This window comes from Pinus tabuliformis, chromosome 9, assembly GCF_031772625.1.
Source record: "Pinus tabuliformis cultivar Carrire ecotype Pingquan chromosome 9, CPIR1, whole genome shotgun sequence".
Taxonomy (NCBI): Eukaryota; Viridiplantae; Streptophyta; class Pinopsida; order Pinales; family Pinaceae; genus Pinus; species Pinus tabuliformis.
Window position 1 is genome coordinate 601,524,192 of NC_142307.1, and position 10,375 is coordinate 601,534,566.

Below are 10,375 nucleotides of genomic sequence, written 5' to 3' on the forward strand. Positions count from 1 at the left end.
TAGAGGGATAGAATGGAGGTTGTGCTAGAGGATAATGGCTTGAAGGATTTCATTGATCAAGAAATTCCTAAGTCAGAAGCATCATATGCACAAAATTTGGTCGAATGGAAGAAGTGTGTGGTGAAGGCGAGGTGGATAATCCTTGAGGGAGTTCGAGAACACACTGCCTAGAGTCTACATGGCAAGGAAACTCTATATGTTATGTGGAAAACATTGACAGACTTGTATCAGAACAAAAGTGACCAAAGGAAATTGGAAATAAAGGATAAACTTCGAAAAATAAAAATGGAGAAAGGTGAGACGATTCCAAAATACTTGACCAAGTTCACTCAGTGACATGATGAACTTGGAAGTGTTGGAATCACAATTGCTGAGGATGATATGGTGACTATTGCTTTTCTAGGACTCCCAAAGAGTTGGCATAGTTATCAGGAATTTGTCAATGGTCAGGATAAGTTGCCAAATTGGGAATGACAGTGGTTGGATTTGATGTAGGAGGAGATCAGGAGGAACACGAAGGATGACTCTTCATCAAAGACTGATGATGAAGAGAACTGTGCCTTAGAAATTAAAGCAAAGAAGGGGAAAAGGAAAGCTTCCCATTACAAACCATATTCTTATCATGTAGTTAAGAAGAAAGATATGATGAAATTTAACTGCTTTCATTTTCATGAGCTGGGCCATCTTGCTACAAATTGTCCACTCAAGAAGTCCAAGAAGAAGTCTTCAAGAGGAGCAGTGGGTGAGGCTTTGGCCTCTTAATTAGAATTGGACTTTTCCATCATTGTATGCATGGTGTCATCAATGATGGGAATTTTATGGTACTTGGACAGTGGAGCTTCATTCCACATGAATAGCGATAAAGAGTTATTCAGTGACTTGGAGGAGAAATATCTCCAGATGCATATCGATATGGGTGACAATAGAAAGTGTAGCGCTACTGGATCGGGCACGATTACTTTTCAGAGGGAGCATGGGGTTCCACTCACCTTAAAGAATATTATTTATGTGCTTGGGTTGAAGAAGAACTTGGTATATTTTTCCATGCTTGAGGATAGAGGCTATGATGTGATCTTCTCAAAAGGAAAGATGTTCCTTCGACACATAGCCACGGGTCAAGTAAAGAAGATAGGGATTCAGGTTAAGAATCTTTATAAGCTGGAGGTAGAGGAGTGCGCTGCTTTGACCACAAAAGAAGAAAGGGTGTAGAACCGAGACATTGTCGAGTTGTGCATAGGTAGTTGGGCCACTTGCATCATGGGGCTTTGAAGATATTGCAGCAGATCTCTACTAGTCTTCCCAAAGGTACACTTGAGCAAGTTGATGCATGCAGGGGGTGTAATTTGGGAAAATACACCAAGCCTTCCTTTCACGACAATGATAGTCAAGTACAGTCTATTGTAGAGTGAGTGCATTCAGATGTGTGTGGACCATTATTGACAACATCCACAACCAAACACAATTATTATGTTATATTTGTTGATGACTTTTCTTGAAAATGTTGGATATTTTTCATGCAGAAAAAGGATCAAACCTTCAAAAAGTTTTGTTAGTTTAAAGAATTGGAGGAGAATGAGTTGGGCCAGAAGGTTAAATATCTACCGAGTGATAATGGTGGTGAGTATGTCTCAAATGAGTTTATAACTTCTGTGAAACGGAAGGGATTAAACGAGAGTTGACGGTACCCCATAACCCTCAACAAAATGGGGTGGACGAGAGAAATAACAAAAGCATAGCAGGGGTAGCAAGGGCGATGTTTCATGATCAGGGCCTACCACTACACTTGTGGGATGAGGCATGCAACACAATGGTTTACGTTCAAAATCATAGCCCACATCGAATACTTGAGATGAAGACACCATAGGAGATGGGTCATTGATATAATTCCACATGACTGAAGATGCACAAAATAAGCTTAAGCAACCAACAGAGTTGGGGATATTTGTGGGGTACAATGATACACCTCACAATGATCAGGTGTACTTTCCGACCAATAGGATTAAAGTGGTTCGCAGGGATGTAAGATTCGATGAGGAGAAGGCCATGCGAGTTTCCCTTGAGAGGGAGCTTGAGCTACATGAGGATGAGAAGGTTTTAGCTCCTAAGGTTGAGGAGCCTCATATTGATGTGTAGCAACCACATGCAGAGGATCCGAGAGTGGAGACATCCACTCAAGAAAATTCTTCCAGAGAGGGAAGAAAGCACACCAAAGAGATTGAAAGATTGTTGGATGATGCACAGGAGAATGTGGGAGCACCCACTTCTTAGCATAGGTAGAGGAGGTCACCTGAGAGGTACATTGGATATGTGGCTCTTATGGGTGAATTTGTTGTGACAGAGCCATCTTCCTTTAAGGAAGCAATGCAACAGCCAGTTTGGGTTGAGGCCATTCTGGATGAGTATGACTCCATATTTTGTAATAGTGTTTGGGATATCATCCCAAGACCTGAGGACAAGTCAGTGGTGAGATTTTGTTGGCTTTACAAGGGAAAAAGAAAGCTGTAGATGGTAGTGTGGAGAAGCATAAGGCTAGATTTGTGGCCCGTGGCTTTTCACAAGTAAAGGGGATTGACTATGATGAGACCTTTTCTCCTATTGCAAGGTACTCATCAATTAGATCTATATTGGCACTATCAAAATAGATGGGATGGAAGATACATCAGACATATGTAAAGATAGCCTTCCTTAATGGCCTGATTAAGGAAGAGGTGTACATAGAGAAACATGAAGGTTTTGAGACCTTCGACTGTGAGTCACATTTGTGTTGGCTCAAGAGAGCGTTGTTTACAGGCAGCTTATGGATTAACTCATGTACTTGGTGAACACATGACTAGATATGTTCTATTCATTTAACAAGCTTAGTCAAGTGATGCTTAGGCCTACCAAGCTGTATTGGAAGGTGGAAAAGCATGTGTTGAGATACCTCAGGGGCAATTCTCAGTATGGATTATGGTATAGATGGATAGAGGGAGTGAAGCTTCAAGGCTTCACTGATGCAAATTGGGTAGGGATTCCATCTGACCAGAAGAGCACATCAGGAGGGATCTTTAGTATTGGGTCAGCGGAAGTTTCTTGGTAGAGTAGGAAATAGAGATCGGTTGCACTCGATTCGGCAGAGGCAGGGCACATGGTTGCAAGTTAGACAACATGTGAGGCCATCTGGATGAGGAAGATCCTAGTTGGTTTGTTTGGTCAACAGATGGATCCAACTATGATTTACTGTGATAAACAGAGTTGTATCAAACTCTCTGAAAATCCAATTTTTCATGATCGATCCAAGCATATTGATTTCCATTATCATCATCTCATATATTGTGTATTGAGGCGGATTATGTTGTTATGGTACATTCCCACGGAGGATCAAGATGCTGATATTTTGACAAAAGGATTGTCAAGATGTAAATTTGAGTTTCATAGAGACAGGATCGGGGTAGCTGATAATCCATTTCTCATTAAGAGTGAGTGTTGAGAAATGGCAACAAGAAATTCTAGTTTAAATTTGTCCTTGAATTTAAACTATGAATTAAAATCGAATTCTAATATCATAACAACTTGTAAATAGTTAATTAAGTTTAATTAACTTAATTATCTTAGGAATTTCGAGTTGGAGATTTTCTGAAGTCTTGAATATGTTCTCCCTAAGTTTTAGGGGTCCAGGATGAGTTTAATTGTGAGTTGTAATTAGATAGCTTAGTTTATTCAGTTACGTTCAGTTAAATTAGTTCCAAACTATTTGAAGAACTAATATAGAGTTAACAGTCAGTTGGTGCACTAGTGCATCCACAAGTGTCACTCTAGTTAACTGAAGATTCCCTCATCAGAAATTTATGCATGTCAATTCTGAGAAAGACCCATTTGAGACTAGAGTACAGGGACACTGTACTATTAATTGTATAGATCATGCATTCAATAAAGAAGTCAACCTAGATTGGATTGTGTAGTTTTGGAAGCACTGGATTCCCATTAATATGGGCTATTCAACCATAGTAATTGCGCAAGGAAATAGAGGCTCGGAGGGCAACATAATTAGCTAAGTGTTTTCCAAGGGCTTTCTTGTGATCTGAGAGAGTTTAGCATACTTGTGAGAAATAGTTCTAGTGAGAACAAGCTTTGTATCTTCACTCATATTTCTGATATATGCCATACAAATAACAAGGATTTGAGCAATGGTTTTCCCTTGATACATCTTGTGTTATGTTCCACTGATTTATATTCTTCTTTTTTATATTGTCTTCATCTATCTATTGGCTTCCGCTCGTTGAAAATAGAAGTAGATTCTTTTCCTGTGCTTTAGTACATTGCATGAGCTTCTGAACCTATAGGATTTTCTACAAATATGGCTTTCGTATATGAACATATATAAAATATGGATTATGTATATGTGTCTTGCACAAATAAAAAATTCATCATCTATATATATACACATATATAAAATTTTAACATATACGGAATCCATCTTTCGTTTATGCACACATATACAGAAGTTGCGGATATACAAAAACTGTCTTCCGTATATGCACATATATAAGGAAGTTGTGCATATACAGAAGCCAATTTTCTTATATGCACATATATATGGAAGTTACACATATAAAAAATACATTTATATATGCACATATATGCAAGTTGCACACATATGGAAGTTTCGCATATACAGAAGCCATCTTCCATATTTTCACACAGATATGGAAGCATGCCTACATAGAAGTCACACATATGCACAAATGAATTCATAGGATTAAAGCTAACCATTTTTATTCTTTGTTTTATATGTTATTAAAAGCAAACTCATTTTTCTACTTGGATTTGTATCCGCACTTAAAAACTTCACACTCACTTGGGAATCATAGGGGAACACATAGTCACACGTATGTGGAATTCATCTTTCATATATTCAACTTTCGTATATGTGTGTTATGCATATACAAAACTCATCTTCCATATATGCACATATATGAAAGCACATATTTGCACACATAGGTTGCGCATATATGGAATATGAATTATATATATATATATCTTCTATGGAAGACATCTTCTAAATATGCACATATAAACAGAATTTGCACATATATGTGCATATATACAAATTTTGTGCATATACGAAATCCACTTTCTAAATATACACATATATACAAAAGTCATATTTTGTATATGCACATATGTATGGAAGATGAATTTTGTATATGCACATCTATAAAGAGGTTGCACATTTATGTCAATATATACAAAATATGGCTTCTGTATATGTGTGTCGTGCATATACGAAAGCCATCTTCTATATATGCACATATATACAAAAGATGCACATATATGGACTTCAAATGCATGTTCCAATAGTTGTAGAGCCAAAATTGTGTGCATGACAGTGACAGTAAAGTTGACTACCATATATAGGATTAGTTACTTTACATGCTAGATAAGTTGTGTGTTTCTAAACTTCAGCGATTATAGCTGATTAGGGAGGCTCATGCCTGTAAGGTTGCAGGGCACAATGGTGTAAGGAAGACAGTGGGAAACTTGCAGACATACATGTATTGGGAGAAGATGTAAGAACAAGTAGACATGATCACATTGTCTCTAATATCCGCAAAAAAGGGACTCCTTATGCAATGTGGTAGGGACTGACATATCGATTCTAGAGTAGAAGCGACAATCGGAAACTGACACTCAAGGATAAACTTCAAAATGTTAAGATGCAAAAGAATGATTATTCAACAGTATCTCAAAAGTTTCACACAATGTCGTGATGAACTTGTAGGAATTGGTGTTACAGTCTTAGATGATGATTTGGTAAGCATAACCCTTCTAGGCCTTCCCAAGAGCTAGAATAACTACCAAGATTCAGTGGATGGGAGGGAGAAACTACCAAATTGGGAATGCTTATGGTATAACTTTGTACAAGAGGAAATAAGGTGGAATACCAGAGATAGGACTTCATCCAAGGGAGAGGATGAAGAAAATTGTGCATTGGTTGGAAAGGAAAAGAAGGGAAAAGGGAAGAAATATCAATCCAAACCAGAATCTAGCCAAGGGGGCAAGAACAAAGACTTGTCAAAATATAAATGCTTCAATTTTCATGAATTCAGGAACTATGCCATGAAGTGTCCACACAAAAAGTAAAGCAATAAGACCTCAGGAGAAGCGACAGGTGAACCTTTGGCTTCACCGTTTGAGTTTGAATTCACACTTATTGCATGCATGGTAAGCACAATGATGGGGAGAGTGTGGTATTTGGACAGTGGTGCCTCATTCCACATGATGGGGAATAGAGATTTTTTTAGTGACCTGGAGGAGAAATATCTCTATATGCACATTGAGATGGGAGATGACGGAAGGTACAACACGACCGTGATTAGTACAGTCACCTTTCAAAGGGAGTTGGGTTCCCCACTTAGACTCAAGGATGTCATGTCTTTTTCGGGCCTAAAGAAAAATCTCATCTCTGTTGCATTCCTGAGACACATAGCCATTGGATAGGTGAAGTAGATCGAGGTTCGTGTAAAGAACCTATATAAGATAGATGTGGAATACTGTGCTACATTAAGAACGAGGATGAAGAAGGTGCAGATCCACGATGTCGGTGAACTTTGGCATAGAAGAATTTTTCATTTTCGTCATGACGCCCTGAATATTATGCAGTAGATAACCACAAGCCTACCTAAAGGGCACTTGAGCAGTAGGATACATGCAAAGGGTGTACCTTGGGGAAGTACACAAAAGCCGCATTCCATGATTGGGACAACAAAGAATATGTAGTCCTTGAAAGGACCCACTCTGATGTTTGTGGACCTTTCTCAATAGCCTCCATTTCTAGACATAAATATTATGTTATCTTTGTAGATGATTTCTCATAGAAGTATTGAATCTTATTCATGAAGAAGAAAGATGAGACATTCTCCAAGTTCGTTGAAATCAAGGCATTGGTTGAGAAATAAATCGACAAGAAGGTGAAGGATCTGAGGAGTGATAATGGAGGGGAGTATGTGTCGAATGAGTTTAAAAATTTCTGTGCAAAACAAGGCATTTGACAAGAGTTGACAACACCCCGCAACCCATGATAGAATGGGGTGGCTGAGAGGAAAAATTGTAGCATTGTGGGAGTAGTAATGGATATGTTGCATGACCAAGGCCTACCTCTACATTTATGGGTTGAATCACGAAACACATTGGTCTATTTGTAGAACAAGAGTCCTCATCGGATACTTGGCATGGGTACACCAGAGGATGATTTCTCGAGGAGGAAGCCAGGTGTGTCACACATCAGGATTTTTGGAGCCTCTGTTTACTGCTATGTCTCCAAAGAATCAAGGAAGAAGCTTAAGCTGAAAGCGGGGTTGGGGGTAATTTTGGGTTACACAGAAACTCCTCACAACTACCGTGTGTACTTTCCATCCCTCGAAATGACATTTGTGTGAAGGGATGTAAAGTTTGATGAGGAGAAATCAATTAGATTCTCTCTTGAGAGGGAGCTTCATTTGCAAATAGAGCAGGAGATTTTAGCTCCAAAGGAAGAACCTCATGAAGTTGTGGAGCAACCACAAATTGAGGAATAAGGAGTGGAGACATCCACTCAGGCATAACCATCTAGAAAAGGTAGAAAAAGAACGAGGGAAACTAAGAGAATATTACATGATGCTAGACAGAATGTGAGAGCACTCACTTCATAGCATAGGTAGAGAAGGTCATTTGATTGGTACATTGGATACATGGCTCTAATGACTGATATTGTAGGGATTGAGCCATCCTCTTTTGAGGAAGAAGTAGAGAAAATTGTATTGATTGATGCAATGGTGGAGGAATACGAGTCCATTGTAAAGAAAAATGTTTTGGAAGTGGTCCCAGGACCATCATATAAATCAATTTTGGGTTCGAGATGGATCTTCAAGGTAAAGCATGATGTAGGCAAAAGCATATAGAATTTTAAGGCCAAATATGTGGCCAAGGTATTCTCTCAAGTTTAGGGAATTGACTATGAGGAGACCCTTGCTCTAGTAGCAAGGTACTCATCCATCAGATCAATTTGTGCAGTGGTTATGCAGATGGGGTGGAAGATCCACCAGATGGATGTATAAACAACATTCCCCAATGGAGTTATTGAGGTGGAGGTGTGCATCGAAAAACGAGATGGTTTTTAGACCTTTGATCTATATTTGCATGTGTGCATACTTAATTAAGAATTGTATGGTATCAAGTAAGCACCCTGTGCTTGGTACACTAGAATCGACAACTATCACACTGGGTTGGGCTTCACCAAAAGTGAAGCGAACGAAAACCTTTATCATATTGTGGTAGAAGGTCAATTGTTGATTATTATCTTATATGTTGATGATTTGATTTTAGCGCATGATCAGAAGTTGATCAGATCTTGCAAGGAAGAACTTGCAAGAGAATTTGAAATGTAGGACATGGGACTCATGCACTATTTTGTCACTCACTGCTTTATAAGTGATCAGTTGCCCGGAATGCATAATAACAATGAAGTTTGAAGCCATTTTCCAAGCCACAGAAGCTCTCAGAGATTAATCACACCCTCTCCATTTCATAGTGCTCATGATAAGATTTCCAATAGTATATCGAAGTCCAAGAATGGACTTCTGGATCAGAAGGTAGAGAATATTGAAGCTTCCCTTTGAAAAGCTAGAAAACAAAGAGAAAAGAACAAAGGAAAAGGCTCACCACAAATCACAATCGAAGCTTCCAGCAGCAGCAAAGGAGGGTAGTAAGATCAGTGATCAGCTGATCACCGATATCGTTGATCGGATATTGGCGGGTCCAAGGCAAAGCACTGATATCGCATATCGGCTGTGGGCAGATCTCATAGTCCTGCATCCCTCATATCGGCCATATCACAATCCTGCATATCGACCATATCACAATCTCGCATATCGGCCATATCGCAATCCCGTATATTCACCATATCACGATCCCACATATCGGCCATATCGCAATCCTGCATATCAGCCATATTGGGTTTCCACATCCTGTATCATTGTAGTCCCGCATATCGCAATATCAATAAATCAGCTATCACCAAGGTCTTGGGCATAGGCTTTTGGTTCATCGATGGTTCATGATGCTGAATGCTGATATCTCAAATCGGCAATCACAGATGCAAAGGGGTGCATGCAAGCATAGGGCTAGAATCATCGCCGAACGTCGATATCACGAGAATCGCCGAAATTTGGGCATATCTTGTTAAATCGCTGGGGAAGGTAGAAAATATTTAACAAAGGAAATCGACGCAAAAGAGGGATGGGTGGGGATTTTTCTCTCTCCTCCAGGGGGCCATGTGGCGGACTACCATTGGTCCTTATAAATGACATGGAAGCTGACATCATCATGATGTGCTAGTACAAAGATGATGTGGTGGTACAGAGGACACGTGTAATGCAAAATCAACATTTTCAGGGTCTTAAGGGGGCATTTATGGGTGACGCGTGTCACCACTCATAGGGTGACATGTGGCAATGATGATGTTAGCCATCGTAATCGCATATGGATGATTGCACAAGTCAAGTCCCTCCTCCACCGTAGTCCCTCTAGGCTTGCGATTGCGATATGTAGGGGAATCCTCCCGGATGTGATATTATAAGGATTTCACATTCGAAGAAGTCAGATAGCGCTATGAAAGAAGGTAAAGAGGCTTCCTCTCCTGATTGTGATATGCGATGCCTTCGGTGGGCCCAGCCCCGCAGATCAACAATTGCAGGGGTCAAGAGGAAATATCAATGGCCAACATTGGAAATCGTCGAAGTGTGAGATTTCATGTATAAAAGGAAAAATACCCCCGCACAGGCCTTTAAAGTCTCTAGTGCCTTCAATCTAAGCACCTGGTTCAAGCCTCCAGTCATATGAAGAAAATTACAAAAAGGGGCTGAAGTAAAGGGGCTAAAGTGGATCGGAAGGTGTCACTATGTAAACATTGTTTAAGAGGAAAAGTCTCGACGTAAGGTCCCAAGCTCATGGTACAGGGCATTGAAGGCGGATGGGTCAGAAGTTGAAGCGTTGAATGAAGTATGGCATAGTGGTAAACAAGTAAAGGAGGATTAGGAAGTCTTAATGGCACGACATGGTGCTCCACTCCTATACACAACAAAGGACTTCCGGGAGGTGATCCATTTCCACTCCATGACATACATTCACAGTTGACTCACTCCTTACTTCAGAGGATGAGCTATTTAGGCAATTAAGGCGGAAGTGATAGGAACTGACCGAGCAATAGGAGAATCATATCATAGGTGAAACATGGCTTGACCAAAGGTGAATCATATGAACAAAAAAGTGGAAACTTCCTCCAGTATCTTTACATTTTCCTCTTTCTTTTCATTATTTTGCAATTTATATTTATAATTTCCAAGAAGGGATCAAATCT